Genomic DNA, 27260 nt, shown 5'->3' on the forward strand with positions numbered 1-27260 from the left:
AGAGTGTGCATCTGACCCTGATGTGAGGGCGATGGCCAGATTGAGCTTCAGGTTTATGGTGCTGCATGACAGACGTTGAAGTTGACTATGTCAGCTCAGGTAAAGTGGCCAGGGCTAGGGTTATGGTATTGTGTTCTGTGAGGTGCACAGGAATAATAGGGGTATGGACAGACTTAGGGCTGGTCTCTGATATGAGGGCAAGTGCGAGATTGAGGTTCAGGATTACGGTGAAGTGTGGGTCATGCCAAAGGTTACGGTGAATGCACACGTCCAAGATTCATGGCTAGGGTTAGGATTACTGCGTCGTTCTGTTCTACAGAAAGGACAAGTTTAGGATTAAGGTTAGGGTCCAGCTCTGATGTGAGTGCGAGTGTGAGATTGCAATTCAGTGTTGAGGAGGGCCCTGGTTGATGTCAATGGTGACGTTGTGTGGATAGGCCCAGGACTCAGTGCTAGGCTCAAAATTTTGTGTTCTCTCTGTTTTCCGGAGCATTAGCATTACGGAAAGAGTTAGGTTCTGGGTCTGATGTGACGGTAAGTGCAAGATGGTGGATCAGGTTTATGGTGAGGCATGGGTGACGTCAGTGGTCAAGGTCGGGTGTCAGGACCACGGGACAGGGCTAGGGTTAGGGTTAGGTTTTTGGGAAGCTGTAGAGGGATGGTATTGTTACGTTTAGACTTAGGTTCCTTCTCTTACGTTAGGGCCACTATACGATTCAGTTCCAGGATTACTGCGAGCCAAGGTTGATATCCAAGGTTATGGAGGAGTTTCAGGGAACAGGTCCACGCTGGGGTTAGGGTTATGTAATCGTTAAAGTGCATGGGGTTTACGTGAATAGAGCTCGGTTTTGGATCTTACTCTGATGTGAGGGCGTAGGCCAGACTGATCTTGATCATCATGGTGTGGCATAGGTGACATCAATCCTGAGGCTGAGGTTCCAGGTTAAGGGACCTTGGTTAGCAGAAGGGTTTTTGTAAGGAAATGTCTATGCAGAAGATATGGTTGTGGATATAATTAGGGTGCAGTTTTGAAGTCAGGGCGAGTGTGAGGTCGAGTCACAGGGTTGAGGGAGTCATAGTTGATATCAGTGGTGGAGGCGAAGTATCTGGTCCATGGCTCGGTTCTAGGGTTCCGTTTAGGTGTTCGGTAAGGAGTACGGGTGAGATAGGGTTACAGTTAGATTCGGAACCATCCCTGATGTGAGGACGAGTGCAAGATTTAGTTTCAGTTTTAAGGTGAGGTGTGGGTGTCATTAATGCTTAAGTTGAAGTGTCAGATCCTGGCGCCAGGGCTAGGGCTGGCTTTAGTTGTAAGTTAAGGTGTATTTGTTCTGAATGAGTGACAGTTAGAGATCTGATCAATCTCTGATGTGAGGGCAATGGCCAGAATGAGCTTCAGGATTATGGGGAGGAATGACAGACATCAATGCTGATGGTGGCAGTTCAGTTAAAGGGCCTGGGCTAGGTTTAGGGTTTCCTGTAAGGGAAAGTCTATGCATATGATACGGTTACGGAGGGAATTGGGGTTCAATTCTGATGTGAGTGCGAGGGTGAGATTGAGTCTCAGGATAAAGATGTGCCTCCTAGTCGGCAGCAATGTTGAAGTCAGAGTATCTAGTCCAGGGCTTGGGTTTAGGGTTAGGCTTAGGTGTTCAGTAAGATTCACAGGAACATAGAGTTACATTTAGAGTTCGAATCTGACACTGATGTGAGGGCGATGGCCAGATTGAGCTTCAGGTATACATTTCGGCATGACGGACGTTGAAGCTGATGGCGTCATTTCAGGTAAAGTGGCCAGGGTTAGAGTTATGTTATTGTGTTCTGTGAGGTGTAGAGGAAGGATAGGGTGATGGACAGACTTAGGGTGTTCTCTGATGTGAAGGTTAGGGTCCAGCTCTGATGTGAGTGCACTTCTGAAATTGCGATTCATTGTTGAGGAGGGCCCTGGGTGATGTCGAAGCTGACGTTGTGTGGATAGGCCCAGGATTCAGTGATAGGGTTAAAATTTTGTGTTCTCTCTGATTTCCAGAGACATTAGCATTACGGAAAGAGTTAGGTTCTGGGTCTGATGTGAAGGGGAGAGCAAGATGGTGGATCAGGGTTTTGGTGAGGCATGGGTGACATCAATGTTCCTGGTGAGCTGTCAGGACCACTGGCCAGGGCTAGGCTAAGCGTTAGGTTTTTGGTTAGGTGTAGAGAGAGGGTGTTTTCACATTTATACATAGGGTCCTTCTCTTACGTTAGGGCGAATGTGCGATTCAGTTCCAGGATTACAGTGAGGCAAGGGTGATATCCATGATGACGGTGGAGTTTCAGGCCACTGTTCTGCGCTAGGGTTAGGGTTATGTAATCTTTAAAGGGTATAGGGAGGACCGGGATACGTTTCGATTTGCATCCTACTCTGACGTGAGGGCGAAGCCCACATTGATCTTCATCATCGTGGTGTGGCATCGGTGACATCATTGCTGCCTCTTAATAGACCTTGTTTAGGGATAAGATTTTCTGTAAGGAAAAGTCTATGCGGTACATATGGTTATGGACAGAATTAGGGAGCAGTTCTGATGTCAGGGCGTGTGTGAGATTGAGTCGCAGGGTCAATGGTGTCATAGTTTATATCAACGGTGTAGGTGAATTATCTGTTCCAGGGTCGGGTGTACGGTTAGATTTAGGTGTTCGATAATGAATATGGGTGTGATATGGTTTCAGTTAGACTTCAGATCTATCTCTGATGTGAGGGAGAGTGCATGATTGAGTTTGAAGATAAAGCTGAAATATGGGTGACATCAAAGATGAAGGTGAAGTGTCAGATCCTGGCGCCAGGGCCAGGGATAGCATTAGTTGTAAGGTAAGGAGTATTGGGCAGATTGAGTGGCAGTAAGAGTTCTGATCTGACTCTGATGTGAAGGAAATGGCCAGAATGCGCTTCAGGATTATGGGGAGGAATGACAGAAGTCGATGCTGATGGTGGCGGTTCAGTTAAATTGGCCTGGGCTAGGGTTAGTGTTTCCTGTAAGGGAAAATCTATGCATATGTTACGGTGACGGAGAAAATTAGGGCTCAGTTCTGATGTGAGGACGAGGGTGAGATTGAGGCTCATGGTTAAGATGTGTCTCCTAGTTGGCACAAATGTTGAAGGCGAAGAATCTAGTCTAGTTCTCGGGCCTAGGGTTAGGGTTAGGTGTTCACTAAGATTTACAGTAACATAGAGTTACATTTAGAGTGTGCATCTGACCCTGATATAAGGGCGATGGCCAGATTGAGCTTCAGGTTTATGGTGCGGCATGACAGACGTTGAAGTTGACTATGTCAGCTCAGGTAAAGTGGCCAGGGCTAGGGTTATGGTATTGTGTTCTGTGAGGTGTACAGGAAGAATAGGGGTATGGACAGACTTAGGGCTGGTCTCTGATATGAGGGCAAGTGCGAGATTGAGGTTCAGGATTACGGTGAAGTGTGGGTCATGCCAAAGGTTACGGTGAATGCACACGTCCAAGATTCATGGCTAGGGTTAGGATTACTGCGTCGTTCTGTTCTACAGAAAGGACAAGTTTAGGATTAAGGTTAGGGTCCAGCTCTGATGTGAGTGCGAGTGTGAGATTGCGATACAGTGTTGAGGAGGGCCCTGGTTGATGTCAATGGTGACGTTGTGTGGATAGGCCCAGGACTCAGTGCTAGGCTCAAAATTTTGTGTTCTCTCTGTTTTCCGGAGACATTAGCATTACGGAAAGAGTTAGGTTCTGGGTCTGATGTGACGGTAAGTGCAAGATGGTGGATCAGGTTTATGGTGAGGCATGGGTGATGTCAGTGGTCAAGGTCGGGTGTCAGGACCACGGGCCAGGGCTAGGGTGTAGGGTTAGGTTTTTGGGAAGCTGTAGAGGGATGGTATTGTTACGTTTAGACTTAGGTTCCTTCTCTTATGTTAGGGCGACTATACGATTCAGTTCCAGGATTACTGCGAGCCAAGGTTGATATCCAAGTTTATGGAGGAGTTTCAGGGAACAGGTCCACGCTAGGGTTAGGGTTATGTAATCGTTAAAGTGCATGGGGTTTACGTGAATAGAGCTCGGTTTTGGATCTTACTCTGATGTGAGGGCGTAGGCCAGACTGATCTTGATCATCATGGTGTGGCATAGGTGACATCAATCCTGACGCTGAGGTTCCAGGTTAAGGGACCTTGGTTAGCAGAAGGGTTTTTGTAAAGAAATGTCTATGCAGAAGATATGGTTGTGGATATAATTAGGGTTCAGTTTTGAAGTCAGGGCGAATGTGAGGTCGAGTCACAGGGTTGAGGGAGTCATAGTTGATATCAGTGGTGGAGGCGAAGTATCTGGTCCATGGCTCGGTTCTAGGGTTCCGTTTAGGTGTTCGGTAAGGAGTACGGGTGAGATAGGGTTACAGTTAGATTCGGAACCATCCCTGATGTGAGGACGAGTGCAAGATTGAGTTTCAGTTTTAAGGTGAGGTGTGGGTGTCATTAATGCTTAAGTTGAAGTGTCAGATCCTGGCGCCAGGGCTAGGGCTGGCTTTAGTTGTAAGTTAAGGTGTATTTGTTCTGAATGAGTGACAGTTAGAGATCTGATCAATCTCTGATGTGAGGGCAATGGCCAGAATGAGCTTCAGGATTATGGGGAGGAATGACAGACATCAATGCTGATGGTGGCAGTTCAGTTAAAGGGCCTGGGCTAGGTTTAGGGTTTCCTGTAAGGGAAAGTCTATGCATATGATACGGTTACGGAGGGAATTGGGGTTCAATTCTGATGTGAGTGCGAGGGTGAGATTGAGTCTCAGGATAAAGATGTGCCTCCTAGTCGGCAGCAATGTTGAAGTCAGAGTATCTAGTCCAGGGCTTGGGTTTAGGGTTAGGCTTAGGTGTTCAGTAAGATTCACAGGAACATAGAGTTACATTTAGAGTTCGATCTGACACTGATGTGAGGGCGATGGCCAGATTGAGCTTCAGGTATACATTTCGGCATGATGGACGTTGAAGCTGATGGCGTCATTTCAGGTAAAGTGGCCAGGGTTAGAGTTATGTTATTGTGTTCTGTGAGGTGTAGAGGAAGGATAGGGTGATGGACAGACTTAGGGTGTTCTCTGATGTGAAGGTTAGGGTCCAGCTCTGATGTGAGTGCACTTCTGAAATTGCGATTCATTGTTGAGGAGGGCCCTGGGTGATTTCGAAGCTGACGTTGTGTTTATAGGCCCAGGATTCAGTGATAGGGTTAAAATTTTGTGTTCTCTCTGATTTCCAGAGACATTAGCATTACGGAAAGAGTTAGGTTCTGGGTCTGATGTGAAGGGGAGAGCAAGATGGTGGATCAGGGTTTTGGTGAGGCATGGGTGACATCAATGTTCCTGGTGAGCTGTCAGGACCACTGGCCAGGGCTAGGCTAAGCGTTAGGTTTTTGGTTAGGTGTAGAGAGAGGGTGTTTTCACATTTATACATAGGGTCCTTCTCTTACGTTAGGGCGAATGTGCGATTCAGTTCCAGGATTACAGTGAGGCAAGGGTGATATCCATGATGACGGTGGAGTTTCAGGCCACTGTTCTGCGCTAGGGTTAGGGTTATGTAATCTTTAAAGGGTATAGGGAGGACCGGGATACGTTTCGATTTGCATCCTACTCTGACGTGAGGGCGAAGCCCACATTGATCTTCATCATCGTGGTGTGGCATCGGTGACATCATTGCTGCCTCTTAATAGACCTTGTTTAGGGATAAGATTTTCTGTAAGGAAAAGTCTATGCGGTACATATGGTTATGGACAGAATTAGGGAGCAGTTCTGATGTCAGGGCGTGTGTGAGATTGAGTCGCAGGGTCAATGGTGTCATAGTTTATATCAACGGTGTAGGTGAATTATCTGTTCCAGGGTCGGGTGTACGGTTAGATTTAGGTGTTCGATAATGAATATGGGTGTGATATGGTTTCAGTTAGACTTCAGATCTATCTCTGATGTGAGGGAGAGTGCATGATTGAGTTTGAAGATAAAGCTGAAATATGGGTGACATCAAAGATGAAGGTGAAGTGTCAGATCCTGGCGCCAGGGCCAGGGATAGCATTAGTTGTAAGGTAAGGAGTATTGGGCAGATTGAGTGGCAGTAAGAGTTCTGATCTGACTCTGATGTGAAGGAAATGGCCAGAATGTGCTTCAGGATTATGGGGAGGAATGACAGAAGTCGATGCTGATGGTGGCGGTTCAGTTAAATTGGCCTGGGCTAGGGTTAGGGTTTCCTGTAAGGGAAAATCTATGCATATGTTACGGTGACGGAGAAAATTAGGGCTCAGTTCTGATGTGAGGACGAGGGTGAGATTGAGTCTCATGGTTAAGATGTGTCTCCTAGTTGGCACAAATGTTGAAGGCGAAGAATCTAGTCTAGTTCTCGGGCCTAGGGATAGAGTTAGGTGTTCACTAAGATTTACAGTAACATAGAGTTACGTTTAGAGTGTGCATCTGACCCTGATGTGAGGGCGATGGCCAGATTGAGCTTCAGGTTTATGGTGCTGCATGACAGACGTTGAAGTTGACTATGTCAGCTCAGGTAAAGTGGCCAGGGCTAGGGTTATGGTATTGTGTTCTGTGAGGTGCACAGGAATAATAGGGGTATGGACAGACTTAGGGCTGGTCTCTGATATGAGGGCAAGTGCGAGATTGAGGTTCAGGATTACGGTGAAGTGTGGGTCATGCCAAAGGTTACGGTGAATGCACACGTCCAAGATTCATGGCTAGGGTTAGGATTACTGCGTCGTTCTGTTCTACAGAAAGGACAAGTTTAGGATTAAGGTTAGGGTCCAGCTCTGATGTGAGTGCGAGTGTGAGATTGCAATTCAGTGTTGAGGAGGGCCCTGGTTGATGTCAATGGTGACGTTGTGTGGATAGGCCCAGGACTCAGTGCTAGGCTCAAAATTTTGTGTTCTCTCTGTTTTCCGGAGCATTAGCATTACGGAAAGAGTTAGGTTCTGGGTCTGATGTGACGGTAAGTGCAAGATGGTGGATCAGGTTTATGGTGAGGCATGGGTGACGTCAGTGGTCAAGGTCGGGTGTCAGGACCACGGGACAGGGCTAGGGTTAGGGTTAGGTTTTTGGGAAGCTGTAGAGGGATGGTATTGTTACGTTTAGACTTAGGTTCCTTCTCTTACGTTAGGGCGACAATACGATTCAGTTCCAGGATTACTGCGAGCCAAGGTTGATATCCAAGGTTATGGAGGAGTTTCAGGGAACAGGTCCACGCTAGGGTTAGGGTTATGTAAACGTTAAAGTGCATGGGGTTTACGTGAATAGAGCTCGGTTTTGGATCTTACTCTGATGTGAGGGCGTAGGCCAGACTGATCTTGATCATCATGGTGTGGCATAGGTGACATCAATCCTGAGGCTGAGGTTCCAGGTTAAGGGACCTTGGTTAGCAGAAGGGTTTTTGTAAGGAAATGTCTATGCAGAAGATATGGTTGTGGATATAATTAGGGTGCAGTTTTGAAGTCAGGGCGAGTGTGAGGTCGAGTCACAGGGTTGAGGGAGTCATAGTTGATATCAGTGGTGGAGGCGAAGTATCTGGTCCATGGCTCGGTTCTAGGGTTCCGTTTAGGTGTTCGGTAAGGAGTACGGGTGAGATAGGGTTACAGTTAGATTCGGAACCATCCCTGATGTGAGGACGAGTGCAAGATTTAGTTTCAGTTTTAAGGTGAGGTGTGGGTGTCATTAATGCTTAAGTTGAAGTGTCAGATCCTGGCGCCAGGGCTAGGGCTGGCTTTAGTTGTAAGTTAAGGTGTATTTGTTCTGAATGAGTGACAGAGATCTGATCAATCTCTGATGTGAGGGCAATGGCCAGAATGAGCTTCAGGATTATGGGGAGGAATGACAGACATCAATGCTGATGGTGGCAGTTCAGTTAAAGGGCCTGGGCTAGGTTTAGGGTTTCCTGTAAGGGAAAGTCTATGCATATGATACGGTTACGGAGGGAATTGGGGTTCAATTCTGATGTGAGTGCGAGGGTGAGATTGAGTCTCAGGATAAAGATGTGCCTCCTAGTCGGCAGCAATGTTGAAGTCAGAGTATCTAGTCCAGGGCTTGGGTTTAGGGTTAGGCTTAGGTGTTCAGTAAGATTGACAGGAACATAGAGTTACATTTAGAGTTCGAATCTGACACTGATGTGAGGGCGATGGCCAGATTGAGCTTCAGGTATACATTTCGGCATGACGGACGTTGAAGCTGATGGCGTCATTTCAGGTAAAGTGGCCAGGGTTAGAGTTATGTTATTGTGTTCTGTGAGGTGTAGAGGAAGGATAGGGTGATGGACAGACTTAGGGTGTTCTCTGATGTGAAGGTTAGGGTCCAGCTCTGATGTGAGTGCACTTCTGAAATTGCGATTCATTGTTGAGGAGGGCCCTGGGTGATGTCGAAGCTGACGTTGTGTGGATAGGCCCAGGATTCAGTGATAGGGTTAAAATTTTGTGTTCTCTCTGATTTCCAGAGACATTAGCATTACGGAAAGAGTTAGGTTCTGGGTCTGATGTGAAGGGGAGAGCAAGATGGTGGATCAGGGTTTTGGTGAGGCATGGGTGACATCAATGTTCCTGGTGAGCTGTCAGGACCACTGGCCAGGGCTAGGCTAAGCGTTAGGTTTTTGGTTAGGTGTAGAGAGAGGGTGTTTTCACATTTATACATAGGGTCCTTCTCTTACGTTAGGGCGAATGTGCGATTCAGTTCCAGGATTACAGTGAGGCAAGGGTGATATCCATGACGTCGGTGGAGTTTCAGGCCACTGTTCGGCGCTAGGGTTAGGGTTATGTAATCTTTGAAGGGTATGGGGTGGACCGGGATACGTTTCGATTTGCATCCTACTCTGACGTGAGGTCGAAGCACACATTGATCTTCATCATCGTGGTGTGGCATCGGTGACATCATTGCTGCCTCTGAGGGTACAGGTTAATAGACCTTGTTTAGGGATAAGATTTTCTGTAAGGAAAAGTCTATGCGGTACATATGGTTATGGACAGAATTAGGGAGCAGTTCTGATGTCAGGGCGAGTGTGAGATTGAGTCGCAGGGTCAATGGAGTCATAGTTTATATCAACGGTGAAGGTGAATTATCTGTTCCAGGGTCGGGTGTACGGTTAGATTTAGGTGTTCGATAATGAATATGGGTGTGATATGGTTACAGTTAGACTTCAGATCTATCTCTGATGTGAGGGAGAGTGCATGATTGAGTTTGAAGATAAAGCTGAAATATGGGTGACATCAAAGATGAAGGTGAAGTGTCAGATCCTGGCGCCAGGGCCAGGGATAGCATTAGTTGTAAGGTAAGGAGTATTGGGCAGATTGAGTGGCAGTAAGAGTTCTGATCTGACTCTGATGTGAAGGAAATGGCCAGAATGTGCTTCAGGATTATGGGGAGGAATGACAGAAGTCGATGCTGATGGTGGCGGTTCAGTTAAATTGGCCTGGGCTAGGGTTAGGGTTTCCTGTAAGGGAAAATCTATGCATATGTTACGGTGACGGAGAAAATTAGGGCTCAGTTCTGATGTGAGGACGAGGGTGAGATTGAGGCTCATGGTTAAGATGTGTCTCCTAGTTGGCACAAATGTTGAAGGCGAAGAATCTAGTCTAGTTCTCGGGCCTAGGGTTAGGGTTAGGTGTTCACTAAGATTTACAGTAACATAGAGTTACATTTAGAGTGTGCATCTGACCCTGATATAAGGGCGATGGCCAGATTGAGCTTCAGGTTTATGGTGCGGCATGACAGACGTTGAAGTTGACTATGTCAGCTCAGGTAAAGTGGCCAGGGCTAGGGTTATGGTATTGTGTTCTGTGAGGTGTACAGGAAGAATAGGGGTATGGACAGACTTAGGGCTGGTCTCTGATATGAGGGCAAGTGCGAGATTGAGGTTCAGGATTACGGTGAAGTGTGGGTCATGCCAAAGGTTACGGTGAATGCACACGTCCAAGATTCATGGCTAGGGTTAGGATTACTGCGTCGTTCTGTTCTACAGAAAGGACAAGTTTAGGATTAAGGTTAGGGTCCAGCTCTGATGTGAGTGCGAGTGTGAGATTGCGATACAGTGTTGAGGAGGGCCCTGGTTGATGTCAATGGTGACGTTGTGTGGATAGGCCCAGGACTCAGTGCTAGGCTCAAAATTTTGTGTTCTCTCTGTTTTCCGGAGACATTAGCATTACGGAAAGAGTTAGGTTCTGGGTCTGATGTGACGGTAAGTGCAAGATGGTGGATCAGGTTTATGGTGAGGCATGGGTGATGTCAGTGGTCAAGGTCAGGTGTCAGGACCACGGGCCAGGGCTAGGGTGTAGGGTTAGGTTTTTGGGAAGCTGTAGAGGGATGGTATTGTTACGTTTAGACTTAGGTTCCTTCTCTTAAGTTAGGGCGACTATACGATTCAGTTCCAGGATTACTGCGAGCCAAGGTTGATATCCAAGTTTATGGAGGAGTTTCAGGGAACAGGTCCACGCTAGGGTTAGGGTTATGTAATCGTTAAAGTGCATGGGGTTTACGTGAATAGAGCTCGGTTTTGGATCTTACTCTGATGTGAGGGCGTAGGCCAGACTGATCTTGATCATCATGGTGTGGCATAGGTGACATCAATCCTGACGCTGAGGTTCCAGGTTAAGGGACCTTGGTTAGCAGAAGGGTTTTTGTAAAGAAATGTCTATGCAGAAGATATGGTTGTGGATATAATTAGGGTTCAGTTTTGAAGTCAGGGCGAGTGTGAGGTCGAGTCACAGGGTTGAGGGAGTCATAGTTGATATCAGTGGTGTAGGCGAAGTATCTGGTCCATGGCTCGGTTCTAGGGTTCCGTTTAGGTGTTCGGTAAGGAGTACGGGTGAGATAGGGTTACAGTTAGATTCGGAACCATCCCTGATGTGAGGACGAGTGCAAGATTGAGTTTCAGTTTTATGGTGAGGTGTGGGTGTCATTAATGCTTAAGTTGAAGTGTCAGATCCTGGCGCCAGGGCTAGGGCTGGCTTTAGTTGTAAGTTAAGGTGTATTTGTTCTGAATGAGTGACAGTTAGAGATCTGATCAATCTCTGATGTGAGGGCAATGGCCAGAATGAGCTTCAGGATTATGGGGAGGAATGACAGACATCAATGCTGATGGTGGCAGTTCAGTTAAAGGGCCTGGGCTAGGTTTAGGGTTTCCTGTAAGGGAAAGTCTATGCATATGATACGGTTACGGAGGGAATTGGGGTTCAATTCTGATGTGAGTGCGAGGGTGAGATTGAGTCTCAGGATAAAGATGTGCCTCCTAGTCGGCAGCAATGTTGAAGTCAGAGTATCTAGTCCAGGGCTTGGGTTTAGGGTTAGGCTTAGGTGTTCAGTAAGATTCACAGGAACATAGAGTTACATTTAGAGTTCGATCTGACACTGATGTGAGGGCGATGGCCAGATTGAGCTTCAGGTATACATTTCGGCATGATGGACGTTGAAGCTGATGGCGTCATTTCAGGTAAAGTGGCCAGGGTTAGAGTTATGTTATTGTGTTCTGTGAGGTGTAGAGGAAGGATAGGGTGATGGACAGACTTAGGGTGTTCTCTGATGTGAAGGTTAGGGCCCAGCTCTGATGTGAGTGCACTTCTGAAATTGCGATTCATTGTTGAGGAGGGCCCTGGGTGATTTCGAATCTGACGTTGTGTTTATCGGCCCAGGATTCAGTGATAGGGTTAAAATTTTGTGTTCTCTCTGATTTCCAGAGACATTAGCATTACGGAAAGAGTTAGGTTCTGGGTCTGATGTGAAGGGGAGAGCAAGATGGTGGATCAGGGTTTTGGTGAGGCATGGGTGACATCAATGTTCCTGGTGAGCTGTCAGGACCACTGGCCAGGGCTAGGCTAAGCGTTAGGTTTTTGGTTAGGTGTAGAGAGAGGGTGTTTTCACATTTATACATAGGGTCCTTCTCTTACGTTAGGGCGAATGTGCGATTCAGTTCCAGGATTACAGTGAGGCAAGGGTGATATCCATGATGACGGTGGAGTTTCAGGCCAATGTTCGGCGCTAGGGTTAGGGTTATGTAATCTTTGAAGGGTATGGGGTGGACCGGGATACGTTTCGATTTGCATCCTACTCTGACGTGAGGGCGAAGCACACATTGATCTTCATCATCGTGGTGTGGCATCGGTGACATCATTGCTGCCTCTGAGGGTACAGGTTAATAGACCTTGTTTAGGGATAAGATTTTCTGTAAGGAAAAGTCTATGCGGTACATATGGTTATGGACAGAATTAGGAGCAGTTCTGATGTCAGGGCGAGTGTGAGATTGAGTCGCAGGGTCAATGGAGTCATAGTTTATATCAACGGTGAAGGTGAATTATCTGTTCCAGGGTCGGGTGTACGGCTAGATTTAGGTGTTCGATAATGAATATGGGTGTGATATGGTTACAGTTAGACTTCAGATCTATCTCTGATGTGAGGGAGAGTGCATGATTGAGTTTGAAGATAAAGCTGAAATATGGGTGACATCAAAGATGAAGGTGAAGTGTCAGATCCTGGCGCCAGGGCCAGGGATAGCATTAGTTGTAAGGTAAGGAGTATTGGGCAGATTGAGTGGCAGTAAGAGTTCTGATCTGACTCTGATGTGAAGGAAATGGCCAGAATGTGCTTCAGGATTATGGGGAGGAATGACAGAAGTCGATGCTGATGGTGGCGGTTCAGTTAAATTGGCCTGGGCTAGGGTTAGGGTTTCTTGTAAGGGAAAATCTATGCATATGTTACGGTGACGGAGAAAATTAGGGCTCAGTTCTGATGTGAGGACGAGGGTGAGATTGAGGCTCATGGTTAAGATGTGTCTCCTAGTTGGCACAAATGTTGAAGGCGAAGAATCTAGTCTAGTTCTCGGGCCTAGGGTTAGGGTTAGGTGTTCACTAAGATTTACAGTAACATAGAGTTACATTTAGAGTGTGCATCTGACCCTGATATAAGGGCGATGGCCAGATTGAGCTTCAGGTTTATGGTGCGGCATGACAGACGTTGAAGTTGACTATGTCAGCTCAGGTAAAGTGGCCAGGGCTAGGGTTATGGTATTGTGTTCTGTGAGGTGTACAGGAAGAATAGGGGTATGGACAGACTTAGGGCTGGTCTCTGATATGAGGGCAAGTGCGAGATTGAGGTTCAGGATTACGGTGAAGTGTGGGTCATGCCAAAGGTTACGGTGAATGCACACGTCCAAGATTCATGGCTAGGGTTAGGATTACTGCGTCGTTCTGTTCTACAGAAAGGACAAGTTTAGGATTAAGGTTAGGGTCCAGCTCTGATGTGAGTGCGAGTGTGAGATTGCGATACAGTGTTGAGGAGGGCCCTGGTTGATGTCAATGGTGACGTTGTGTGGATAGGCCCAGGACTCAGTGCTAGGCTCAAAATTTTGTGTTCTCTCTGTTTTCCGGAGACATTAGCATTACGGAAAGAGTTAGGTTCTGGGTCTGATGTGACGGTAAGTGCAAGATGGTGGATCAGGTTTATGGTGAGGCATGGGTGACGTCAGTGGTCAAGGTCGGGTGTCAGGACCACGGGCCAGGGCTAGGGTTAGGGTTAGGATTTGGGAAGCTGTAGAGGGATGGTATTGTTACGTTTAGACTTAGGTTCCTTCTCTTACGTTAGGGCCACTATACGATTCAGTTCCAGGATTACTGCGAGCCAAGGTTGATATCCAAGGTTATGGAGGAGTTTCAGGGAACAGGTCCACGCTGGGGTTAGGGTTATGTAATCGTTAAAGTGCATGGGGTTTCCGTGAATAGAGCTCGGTTTTGGATCTTACTCTGATGTGAGGGCGTAGGCCAGACTGATCTTGATCATCATGGTGTGGCATAGGTGACATCAATCCTGACGCTGAGGTTCCAGGTTAAGGGACCTTGGTTAGCAGAAGGGTTTTTGTAAGGAAATGTCTATGCAGAAGATATGGTTGTGGATATAATTAGGGTTCAGTTTTGAAGTCAGGGCGAGTGTGAGGTCGAGTCACAGGGTTGAGGGAGTCATAGTTGATATCAGTGGTGGAGGCAAAGTATCTGGTCCATGGCTCGGTTCTAGGGTTCCGTTTAGGTGTTCGGTAAGGAGTACGGGTGAGATAGGGTTACAGTTAGATTCGGAACCATCCCTGATGTGAGGATGAGTGCAAGATTGAGTTTCAGTTTTAAGGTGAGGTGTGGGTGTCATTAATGCTTAAGTTGAAGTGTCAGATCCTGGCGCCAGGGCTAGGGCTGGCTTTAGTTGTAAGTTAAGGTGTATTTGTTCTGAATGAGTGACAGAGATCTGATCAATCTCTGATGTGAGGGCAATGGCCAGAATGAGCTTCAGGATTATGGGGAGGAATGACAGACATCAATGCTGATGGTGGCAGTTCAGTTAAAGGGCCTGGGCTAGGTTTAGGGTTTCCTGTAAGGGAAAGTCTATGCATATGATACGGTTACGGAGGGAATTGGGGTTCAATTCTGATGTGGTGCGAGGGTGAGATTGAGTCTCAGGATAAAGATGTGCCTCCTAGTCGGCAGCAATATTGAAGTCAGAGTATCTAGTCCAGGGCTTGGGTTTAGGGTTAGGCTTAGGTGTTCAGTAAGATTCACAGGAACATAGAGTTACATTTAGTGTTCGATCTGACACTGATGTGAGGGCGATGGCCAGATTGAGCTTCAGGTATACATTTCGGCATGATGGACGTTGAAGCTGATGGCGTCATTTCAGGTAAAGTGGCCAGGGTTAGAGTTATGTTATTGTGTTCTGTGAGGTGTAGAGGAAGGATAGGGTGATGGACAGACTTAGGGTGTTCTCTGATGTGAAGGTTAGGGTCCAGCTCTGATGTGAGTGCACTTCTGAAATTGCGATTCATTGTTGAGGAGGGCCCTGGGTGATTTCGAAGCTGACGTTGTGTTTATAGGCCCAGGATTCAGTGATAGGGTTAAAATTTTGTGTTCTCTCTGATTTCCAGAGACATTAGCATTACGGAAAGAGTTAGGTTCTGGGTCTGATGTGAAGGGGAGAGCAAGATGGTGGATCAGGGTTTTGGTGAGGCATGGGTGACATCAATGTTCCTGGTGAGCTGTCAGGACCACTGGCCAGGGCTAGGCTAAGCGTTAGGTTTTTGGTTAGGTGTAGAGAGAGGGTGTTTTCACATTTATACATAGGGTCCTTCTCTTACGTTAGGGCGAATGTGCGATTCAGTTCCAGGATTACAGTGAGGCAAGGGTGATATCCATGATGACGGTGGAGTTTCAGGCCACTGTTCGGCGCTAGGGTTAGGGTTATGTAATCTTTGAAGGGTATGGGGTGGACCGGGATACGTTTCGATTTGCATCCTACTCTGACGTGAGGGCGAAGCACACATTGATCTTCATCATCGTGGTGTGGCATCGGTGACATCATTGCTGCCTCTGAGGGTACAGGTTAATAGACCTTGTTTAGGGATAAGATTTTCTGTAAGGAAAAGTCTATGCGGTACATATGGTTATGGACAGAATTAGGGAGCAGTTCTGATGTCAGGGCGAGTGTGAGATTGAGTCGCAGGGTCAATGGAGTCATAGTTTATATCAACGGTGAAGGTGAATTATCTGTTCCAGGGTCGGGTGTACGGTTAGATTTAGGTGTTCGATAATGAATATGGGTGTGATATGGTTACAGTTAGACTTCAGATCTATCTCTGATGTGAGGGAGAGTGCATGATTGAGTTTGAAGATAAAGCTGAAATATGGGTGACATCAAAGATGAAGGTGAAGTGTCAGATCCTGGCGCCAGGGCCAGGGATAGCATTAGTTGTAAGGTAAGGAGTATTGGGCAGATTGAGTGGCAGTAAGAGTTCTGATCTGACTCTGATGTGAAGGAAATGGCCAGAATGTGCTTCACGATTATGGGGAGGAATGACAGAAGTCGATGCTGATGGTGGCGGTTCAGTTAAATTGGCCTGGGCTAGGGTTAGGGTTTCCTGTAAGGGAAAATCTATGCATATGTTACGGTGACGGAGAAAATTAGGGCTCAGTTCTGATGTGAGGACGAGGGTGAGATTGAGGCTCATGGTTAAGATGTGTCTCCTAGTTGGCACAAATGTTGAAGGCGAAGAATCTAGTCTAGTTCTCGGGCCTAGGGTTAGGGTTAGGTGTTCACTAAGATTTACAGTAACATAGAGTTACATTTAGAGTGTGCATCTGACCCTGATATAAGGGCGATGGCCAGATTGAGCTTCAGGTTTATGGTGCGGCATGACAGACGTTGAAGTTGACTATGTCAGCTCAGGTAAAGTGGCCAGGGCTAGGGTTATGGTATTGTGTTCTGTGAGGTGTACAGGAAGAATAGGGGTATGGACAGACTTAGGGCTGGTCTCTGATATGAGGGCAAGTGCGAGATTGAGGTTCAGGATTACGGTGAAGTGTGGGTCATGCCAAAGGTTACGGTGAATGCACACGTCCAAGATTCATGGCTAGGGTTAGGATTACTGCGTCGTTCTGTTCTACAGAAAGGACAAGTTTAGGATTAAGGTTAGGGTCCAGCTCTGATGTGAGTGCGAGTGTGAGATTGCGATACAGTGTTGAGGAGGGCCCTGGTTGATGTCAATGGTGACGTTGTGTGGATAGGCCCAGGACTCAGTGCTAGGCTCAAAATTTTGTGTTCTCTCTGTTTTCCGGAGACATTAGCATTACGGAAAGAGTTAGGTTCTGGGTCTGATGTGACGGTAAGTGCAAGATGGTGGATCAGGTTTATGGTGAGGCATGGGTGATGTCAGTGGTCAAGGTCGGGTGTCAGGACCACGGGCCAGGGCTAGGGTGTAGGGTTAGGTTTTTGGGAAGCAGTAGAGGGATGGTATTGTTACGTTTAGACTTAGGTTCCTTCTCTTAAGTTAGGGCGACTATACGATTCAGTTCCAGGATTACTGCGAGCCAAGGTTGATATCCAAGTTTATGGAGGAGTTTCAGGGAACAGGTCCACGCTAGGGTTAGGGTTATGTAATCGTTAAAGTGCATGGGGTTTACGTGAATAGAGCTCGGTTTTGGATCTTACTCTGATGTGAGGGCGTAGGCCAGACTGATCTTGATCATCATGGTGTGGCATAGGTGACATCAATCCTGACGCTGAGGTTCCAGGTTAAGGGACCTTGGTTAGCAGAAGGGTTTTTGTAAAGAAATGTCTATGCAGAAGATATGGTTGTGGATATAATTAGGGTGCAGTTTTGAAGTCAGGGCGAGTGTGAGGTCGAGTCACAGGGTTGAGGGAGTCATAGTTGATATCAGTGGTGGAGGCGAAGTATCTGGTCCATGGCTCGGTTCTAGGGTTCCGTTTAGGTGTTCGGTAAGGAGTACGGGTGAGATAGGGTTACAGTTAGATTCGGAACCATCCCTGATGTGAGGACGAGTGCAAGATTTAGTTTCAGTTTTAAGGTGAGGTGTGGGTGTCATTAATGCTTAAGTTGAAGTGTCAGATCCTGGCGCCAGGGCTAGGGCTGGCTTTAGTTGTAAGTTAAGGTGTATTTGTTCTGAATGAGTGACAGTTAGAGATCTGATCAATCTCTGATGTGAGGGCAATGGCCAGAATGAGCTTCAGGATTATGGGGAGGAATGACAGACATCAATGCTGATGGTGGCAGTTCAGTTAAAGGGCCTGGGCTAGGTTTAGGGTTTCCTGTAAGGGAAAGTCTATGCATATGATACGGTTACGGAGGGAATTGGGGTTCAATTCTGATGTGGTGCGAGGGTGAGATTGAGTCTCAGGATAAAGATGTGCCTCCTAGTCGGCAGCAATGTTGAAGTCAGAGTATCTAGTCCAGGGCTTGGGTTTAGGGTTAGGCTTAGGTGTTCAGTAAGATTCACAGGAACATAGAGTTACATTTAGAGTTCGAATCTGACACTGATGTGAGGGCGATAGCCAGATTGAGCTTCAGGTATACATTTCGGCATGACGGACGTTGAAGCTGATGGCGTCATTTCAGGTAAAGTGGCCAGGGTTAGAGTTATGTTATTGTGTTCTGTGAGGTGTAGAGGAAGGATAGGGTGATGGACAGACTTAGGGTGTTCTCTGATGTGAAGGTTAGGGTCGAGCTCTGATGTGAGTGCACTTCTGAAATTGCGATTCATTGTTGAGGAGGGCCCTGGGTGATGTCGAAGCTGACGTTGTGTGGATAGGCCCAGGATTCAGTGATAGGGTTAAAATTTTGTGTTCTCTCTGATTTCCAGAGACATTAGCATTACGGAAAGAGCTAGGTACTGGGTCTGATGTGACGTTGAGAGCAAGATGGTGGATCAGGTTTATGGTGAGGCATGGGTGACATCAATGTTCCTGGTGAGCTGTCAGGATCACTGGCCAGGGCTAGGCTAAACGTTAGGTTTTTGGTTAGGTGTAGAGAGAGGGTGTTTTCACATTTATACATAGGGTCCTTCTCTTACGTTAGGGCGAATGTGCGATTCAGTTCCAGGATTACAGTGAGGCAAGGGTGATATCCATGATGACGGTGGAGTTTCAGGTAACTGTTCTGCGCTAGGGTTAGGGTTATGTAATCTTTAAAGGGTATGGGGTGGACCGGGATACGTTTCGATTTGCATCCTCCTCTGACGTGAGGGCGAAGCCCACATTGATCTTCATCATCGTGGTGTGGCATCGGTGACATCATTGCTGCCTCTGAGGGTACAGGTTTATAGACCTGGTTTAGGGATAAGATTTTCTGTAAGGAAAAGTCTATGCGGTACATATGGTTATGGACAGAATTAGGGAGCAGTTCTGATGTCAGGGCGAGTGTGAGATTGAGTCTCAGTGTCAATGGAGTCATAGTTTATATCAACGGTGAAGGTGAATTATCTGTTCCAGGGTTGGGTGTACGGTTAGATTTAGGTGTTCAATAATGAATATGGGTGTGATATGGTTACAGTTAGAATTCAGATCTATCTCTGATGTGAGGGAGAGTGCACGATTGAGTTTGAAGATAAAGCTGAAATATGGGTGACATCAAAGATGAAGGTGAAGTGTCAGATCCTGGCGCCAGGGCCAGGGATTGCATTACTTGTAAGGTAAGGAGTATTGGGCAGATTGAGTGGCAGTAAGAGTTCTGATCTGACTCTGATGTGAAGGAAATGGCCAGAATGTGCTTCAGGATTATGGGGAGGAATGACAGAAGTCGATGCTGATGGTGGCGGTTCAGTTAAATTGGCCTGGGCAAGGGTTAGGGTTTCCTATAAGGGAAAATGTATGCATATGTTACGGTGACTGAGAAAATTATGGCTCAGTTCTGATGTGAGGACGAGGGTGAGATTGAGGCTCATGGTTAAGATGTGTCTCCTAGTTGGCACAAATGTTGAAGGCGAAGAATCTAGTCTAGTTCTCGGGCCTAGGGTTAGGGTTAGGTGTTCACTAAGATTTACAGTAACATAGAGTTACATTTAGAGTTTGCATCTGACCCTGATGTGAGGGCGATGGCCAGATTGAGCTTCAGGTTTATGGTGCGGCATGACAGACGTTGAAGTTGACTATGTCAGCTCAGGTAAAGTGGCCATGGCTAGGGTTATGGTATTGTGTTCTTTGAGGTGTACAGGAAGAATAGGGGTATGGACAGGCTTAGGGCTGGTCTCTGATATGAGGGCAAGTGCGAGATTGAGGTTCAGGATTACGGTGAAGTGTGGGTCATGCCAAAGGTTACGGTGAATGCACACGTACAAGATTCATGGCGAGGGTTAGGATTACTGCGTCATTCTGTTCTACAGAAAGGACAAGTTTAGGATTAAGGTTAGGGTCCAGCTCTGATGTGAGTGCGAGTGTGAGATTGCGATTCAGTGTTGAGGAGGGCCCTGGTTGATATCAATGGTGACGTTGTGTGGATAGGCCCAAGACTCAGTGCTAGGATTAAAATTTTGTGTTCTCTCTGTTTTCCGGAGACATTAGCATTACGGAAAGAGTTAGGTTCTGGGTCTGATGTGACGGTAAGTGCAAGATGGTGGATCAGGTTTATGGTGAGGCATGGGTGACGTCAGTGCTCAAGGTCGGGTGTCAGGACCACGGGCCAGGGCTAGGGTTAGGGTTAGGTTTTTGGGAAGCTGTAGAGGGATGGTATTGTTACGTTTAGACTTAGGTTCCTTCTCTTACGTTAGGGCGACTATACGATTCAGTTCCAGGATTACTGTGAGCCAAGGTTGATATCCAAGGTTATGGTGGAGTTTCAGGAAACAGGGCCACGCTGGGGTTAGGGTTATGTAATCGTTAAAGTGTATGGGGTTTACGTGAATAGAGCTCGATTTTGGATCCTACTCTGATGTGAGGGCGTAGGCCTGACTGATCTTGATCATCATGGTGTGGCATAGGTGACATCAACCCTGACGCTGAGGTTCCAGGTTAAGGGACCTTGGTTAGCGGTAGGGTTTTTGTAAGGAAATGCCTATGCAGAAGATATGGTTGTGGATATAATTAGGGTGCAGTTTTGTAGTCAGGGCGAGTGTGAGGTCGAGTCACAGTGATGAGGGAGTCATAGTTGATATCAATGGTGGAGGCGAAGTATCTGGTCCATGGCTCATGTCTAGGTTTATGTTTAGGTGATCGGTAAGGAGTACGGGTGAGATAGGGTTACAGTTAGATTCGGAACCATCCCTGATGTGAGGACGAGTGCAAGATTGAGTTTCAGTTTTAAGGTGAGGTGTGGGTGTCATTAATGCTTAAGTTGAAGTGTCAGATCCTGGCCCCAGGGCTAGGGCTGGCTTTAGTTGTAAGTTAAGGTGTATTTGTTCTGAATGAGTGACAGTTAGAGATCTGATCAATCTCTGATGTGAGGGCAATGGCCAGAATGAGCTTCAGGATTATGGGGAGGAATGACAGACATCAATGCTGATGGTGGCAGTTCAGTTAAAGGGACTGGGCTAGGTTTAGGGTTTCCTGTAAGGGAAAGTCTATGCATATGATACGGTTACGGAGGGAATTGGGGTTCAATTCTGATGTGGTGCGAGGGTGAGATTGAGTCTCAGGGTAAAGATGTGGCTCCTAGTCGGCAGCAATGTTGAAGTCAGAGTATCTAATCCATGGCTCGGGTCAAGGGTTAGGCTTAGGTGTTCAGTAAGATTTACAGGAACATAGAGTTACATTTAGAGTTCGAATCTGACACTGATGTGAGGGCGATGGCCAGATTGAGCTTCATGTTTACTTTGCGGCATGACAGACGTTGCAGCTGATGGCGTCGTTTCAGGTAAAGTGGCCAGGGTTAGAGTTATGTTATTGTGCTCTGTGAGGTGGACAGGAAGGATAGGGTGATGGAAAGACTTAGGGTGTTCTCTGATGTGAGGGCAAGTTCGAGATGGAGGTTCAGGTTTACGGTGAAGTGTGAATGATGCCAATGGTTACGGTGAAGGGTCAAGTAAAGAGTCATTTCTATTGTTGAGATTAAAGGGTCTCTCTGTTCTATAGAAAGGATAAGTTAAGGAATAGGGTTAGGTTCCAGCTCTGATGTGAGTGCGCTTCTGAAATTGCGATTCATTGTTGAGGAGGGCCCTGGGTGATGTCGAAGCTGACGTTGTGTGGATAGGCCCAGGATTCAGTGATAGGGTTAAAATTTTGTGTTCTCTCTGATTTCCAGAGACATTAGCATTACGGAAAGAGTTAGGTCCTGGGTCTGATGTGACGGGGAAAGCAACATGGTGGATCAGGTTTATGGTGAGGCATGGGTGACATCAATGTTCCTGGTGAGCTGTCAGGACCACTGGCCAGGGCTAGGCTAAGCGTTAGGTTTTCGGTTAGGTGAAGAGAGAGGGTGTTTTCACATTTATACATATTGTCCTTCTCTTACGTTAGGGCGAATGTGCGATTCAGTTCCAGGATTACAGTGTGGCAAAGGTGATATCCATGATGAGGTTGGAGTTTCAGTCCACTGGTTCACGCTAGGGTTAGGGTTATGTAATCGTTAAAGAGTATGGGTTGGACCGGGATACGTTTCGATTTGCATCCAACTCTGACGTGAGTGCGAAGGCCAGATTGATCTTCATCATCGTGGTGTGGCATCGGTGACATCAATGCTGACGCTGAGGGTACAGGTTAATAGACCTGGTTTAGGGATAAGATTTTCTGTAAGGAAAAGTCTATGCGGTACATATGTTTTTGGACAGAATTAGGGAGCAGTTCTGATGTCAGGGCGAGTGTGAGATTGAATCGCAGGGTCAATGGAGTCATAGTTGTTATCAACGGTGAAGGTGAATTATCTGTTCCAGGGTAGGGTGTACGGTTAGATTTAGGTGTTCGATAAGGAATACGGGTGTGATATGGTTACAGTTAGACTTCAGATCTATCTCTGATGTGAGGGAGAGTGCATGATTGAGTTTGAAGTTAAAGCTGAAATATGGGTGACATCAAAGATGAAGGTGAAGTGTCAGATCCTGGCGCCAAGGCTACGGTTAGCATTAGTTGTAAGGTAAGGAGTATGGGGCAGATTGAGTGGCAGTAAGAGTTCTGATCTGACTCTGATGTGAAGGAAATGGCCATAATGTGCTTCAGGATTATGGGGAGGAATGACAGAAGTTGATGCTGATGGTGGCGGTTCAGTTAAATTGGCCTGGGCTAGGGTTAGGGTTACCTGTAAGGGAAAATCTATGCATATGTTACGGTGACGGAGAAAATTAGGGTTCAGTTCTGATGTGAGGACGAGGGTGAGATTGAGGCTCATGGTTAAGATGTGTCTCCTAGTTGGCACAAATGTTGAAGGCGAGAGAATCTAGTCTACTTCTCGGACCTAGGATTAGGGTTAGGTGTTCACTAAGATTTACAGTAACATAGAGATACATTTAGAGTTTGCATCTGACCCTGATGTGAGAGCGATGGCCAGATTGAGCTTCAGGTTTATGGAGCGGCATGACAGACGTTGAAGTTGACTATGTCAGCTCAGGTAAAGTGGCCAGGTCTAGAGTTATGGTATTGTGTTCTGTGAGGTGTACAGGAAGTATAGGGGTATGGACAGACTTAGGGCTGGTCTCTGGTGTGAGGGCAAGTGCGAGATTGAGGTTCAGGATTACGGTGAAGTGTGGGTCATGCCAATGGTTACGGTGAAAGGACAGGTCCAAGATTCATGGCTAGGGTTAGGATTACTGCGTCGTTCTGTTCTAAAGAAAGGACAAGTTAAGGATTAAGGTTAGGGTCCAGCTCTGATGTGAGTGCGAGTGTGAAATTGCGATTCAGTGTTGAGGAGGGCCCTGGGTGATGTCAATGGTGACGTTGTGTGGATAGGCCCAGGACTCAGTGCTAGGCTTAAAATTTTGTGTTCTCTCTGTTTTCCGGAGACATTAGCATTACGGAAAGAGTTAGGGTCTGGGTCTGATGCGACGGTAAGTGCAAGATCTTGGATCAGGTTAATGGTGAGGCATGGGTGACGTCAGTGTTCAAGTCGGGTGTCATAACCACGGGCCAGGGCTAGGGTAAGGGTTAGGTTTTTGGGAAACTGTAGAGGGATGGTATTGTTACATGTAGACTTAGGTCCTTCTCTTAGGTTAGGGCGAATATACGATTCAGTTCCAGGATTACTGTGAGCGAAGGTTGATATCCAAGGTTATGGTGGAGTTTCAGGAAACAGGTCCACGCTGGGGTTAGGGTTATGTAATCGTTAAAGTGTATGGGGTTTACGTGAATAGAGCTCGATTTTGGATCCTACTCTGATGTGAGGGCGTAGGCCAGACTGATCTTGATCATCATGGTGTGGCATAGGTGACATCAATGCTGACGCTGAGGGTCCAGGTTAAGGGACCTTGGTTAGCGGTAGGGTTTTTGTAAGGAAATGTCTATGCAGAAGATATGGTTCTGGATATAATTAGGGTGCAGTTTTGAAGTCAGGGCGAGTGTGAGGTCGAGTCACAGGGTTGAGGGAGTCATAGTTGATATCAATGGTGAAGGCGAAGTATCTGGTCCATGGCTCGGGTCTAGGGTTCCGTTTAGGTGTTCGATAAGGAGTACAGGTGAGATAGGTTTACAGTTAGATTCAGATCCATCTCTGATGTGAAGGCGAGCGCAAGATTGAGTTTCAGTTTTAAGGTGATGTGTGGGTGTCATGAATGCTTAAGTTGAAGTGTCAGATCCTGGCGCCAGGGATAGGGCTGGCATTACCTGTAAGTTAAGGTGTATTGGGCTGACTGAGTGACAGTTAGAGATCTGATCCGTCTCCGATGTGAGGGCAATGGCCAGAGTGAGCTTCAGGATTATGGGGAGGAATGACAGACGTCAATGCTGATGGTGGCAGTACAGTTAAAGGTTCCTGGGCTAGGTTTAGGGTTTCCTGTAAGGGATACTCTATGCATATGATAGGGTTACGGAGAGAATTTGGGTTCAATTCTGATGTGAGTGCGAGGGTGAGATTGAGTCTCAGGGTAAAGATGTGGCTCCTAGTCGGCAGCAATGTTGAAGTCAGAGTATCTAGTCCATGGCTCGGGTCTAGGGTTAGGCTTAGGTGTTCAGTAAGATTTACAGGAACATAGAGTTACATTTAGAGTTCGAATCTGACACTGTTGTGAGGGCGATGGCCAGATTGAGCTTCATGTTTACTTTGCGGCATGACAGACGTTGCAGCTGATGGCGTCGTTTCAGGTAAAGTGGCCAGGGTTAGAGTTATGTTATTGTGCTCTGTGAGGTGGACAGGAAGGATAGGGTGATGGAAAGACTTAGGGTGTTCTCTGATGTGAGATCAAGTTCGAGATGGAGGTTCAGGTTTACGGTGAAGTGTGAATGATGCCAATGGTTACGGTGAAGGGTCAAGTAAAGAGTCATTTCTATTGTTGAGATTAAAGGGTCTCTCTGTTCTACAGAAAGGATAAGTTAAGGAATAGGGTTAGGTTCCAGCTCTGATGTGAGTGCGCTTGTGAAATTGCGATTCATTGTTGAGGAGGGCCCTGGGTGATGTCGAAGCTGACGTTGTGTGGATAGGCCCAGGATTCAGTGATAGGGTTAAAATTTTGTGTTCTCTCTGATTTCCAGAGACATTAGCATTACGGAAAGAGTTAGGTCCTGGGTCTGATGTGACGGGGAGAGCAACATCGTGGATCAGGTTTATGGTGAGGCATGGGTGACATCAATGATCCAGGTGAGCTGTCAGGACCACTGGCCAGGGCTAGGCTAAGCGTTAGGTTTTCGGTTAGGTGAAGAGAGAGGGTGTTTTCACATTTATACATATTGTCCTTCTCTTACGTTAGGGCGAATGTGCGATTCAGTTCCAGGATTACAGTGTGGCAAAGGTGATATCCATGATGAGGTTGGAGTTTCAGGCCACTGGTCCACGCTAGGGTTAAGGTTATGTAATCATTAAAGAGTATGGGTTGGACCGGGATACGTTTCGATTTGCATCGTACTCTGACGTGAGGGCGAAGGCCAGATTGATCTTCATCATCGTGGTGTGGCAACGTTGACTTCAATGCTGACGCTGAGGGTACAGGTTAATAGACCTGGTTTAGGGATAAGATTTTCTGTAAGGAAAAGTCTATGCGGTACATATGGTTATGGACAGAATTAGGGAGCAGTTCTGAGGTCAGGGCGAGTGTGAGATTGAGTCGCAGTGTCAATGGAGTCATAGTTGATATCCACGGTGAAGGTGAATTATCTGTTCCAGGGTAGGGTGTACGGTTAGATTTAGGTGTTCGATAAGGAATACGGGTGTGATATGGTTACAGTTAGACTTCAGATCTATCTCTGATGTGAGGGAGAGTGCATGATTGAGTTTGAAGTTAAAGCTGAAATATGGGTGACATCAAAGTTGAAGGTGAAGTGTCAGATCCTGGCGCCAAGGCTACGGTTAGCATTAGTTGTAAGGTAAGGAGTATGGGGCAGATTGAGTGGCAGTAAGAGTTCTGATCTGATTCTGATGTGAAGGAAATGGCCAGAATGTGCTTCAGGATTATGGGGAGGAATGACAGAAGTCGATGCTGATGGTGGCGGTTCAGTTAAATTGGCCTGGCTAGGGTTAGGGTTTCATGTAAGGGAAAATCTATGCATATGTTACGGTGACGGAGAAAATTAGGGTTCAGTTCTGATGTGAGGACGAGGGTGAGATTGAGGCTCATGGTTAAGATGTGTCTCCTAGTTGGCACAAATGTTGAAGGCGAGAGAATCTAGTCTAGTTCTCGGACCTAGGGTTAGGGTTAGGTGTTCACTAAGATTTACAGTAACATAGAGTTACATTTAGAGTTTGCATCTGACCCTGATGTGAGGGCGATGGCCAGATTGAGCTTCATGTTTATGGAGAGGCATGACAGACGTTGAAGTTGACTATGTCAGCTCAGGTAAAGTGGCCAGGTCTAGAGTTATGGTATTGTGTTCTGTGAGGTGTACAGGAAGGATAGGGGTATGGACAGACTTAGGGCTGGTCTCTGATGTGAGGGCAAGTGCGAGATTGAGGTTCAGGATTACGGTGAAGTGTGGGTCATGCCAATGGTTACGGTGAAAGGACAGGTCCAAGATTCATGGCTAGGGTTAGGATTACTGCGTCGTTCTGTTCTACAGAAAGGACAAGTTTGGGATTAAGGTTAGGGTCCAGCTCTGATGTGAGTGCGAGTGTGAAATTGCGATTCAGTGTTGAGGAGGGCCCTGGGTGATGTCAATGTTGACGTTGTGTGGATAGGCCCAGGACTCAGTGCTAGGCTTAAAATTTTGTGTTCTTTCTGTTTTCCGGAGACAATAGCATTACGGAAAGAGTTAGGGTCTGGGTCTGATGCGACGGTAAGTGCAAGATGGTGGATCAGGTTTATGGTGAGGCATGGGTGACGTCAGTGGTCAAGTCGGGTGTCATAATCACGGGCCAGGTTTAGGGTAAGGGTTAGGTTTTTGGGAAACTGTAGAGGGATGGTATTGTTACATGTAGACTTAGGTCCTTCTCTTAAGTTAGGGCGAATATACGATTCAGTTCCAGGATTACTGTGAGCCACGGTTGATATCCAAGATTATGGTGGAGTTTCAGGAAACAGGTCCACGCTGGGGTTAGGGTTATGTAATCGTTAAAGTGTATGGGGTTTACGTGAATAGAGCTCGATTTTGGATCCTACTCTGATGTGAGGGCGTAGGCCAGACTGATCTTGATCATCATGGTGTGGCATAGGTGACATCAATGCTGACGCTGAGGGTCCAGCTTAAGGGACCTTGGTTAGCGGTAGGGTTTTTGTAAGAAAATGTCTATGCAGAAGATATGGTTCTGGATATAATTAGGGTGCAGTTTTGAAGTCAGGGCGAGTGTGAGGTCGAGTCACAGGGTTGAGGGAGTCATAGTTGATATCAATGGTGAAGGCGAAGTATCTGGTCCATGGCTCGGGTCTAGGGTTCCGTTTAGGTGTTCGATAAGGAGTACGGGTGAGATAGGTTTACAGTTAGAT

This window comes from Manis pentadactyla, chromosome 1 (genome assembly GCF_030020395.1).
Source record: "Manis pentadactyla isolate mManPen7 chromosome 1, mManPen7.hap1, whole genome shotgun sequence".
Taxonomy (NCBI): domain Eukaryota; kingdom Metazoa; phylum Chordata; class Mammalia; order Pholidota; family Manidae; genus Manis; species Manis pentadactyla.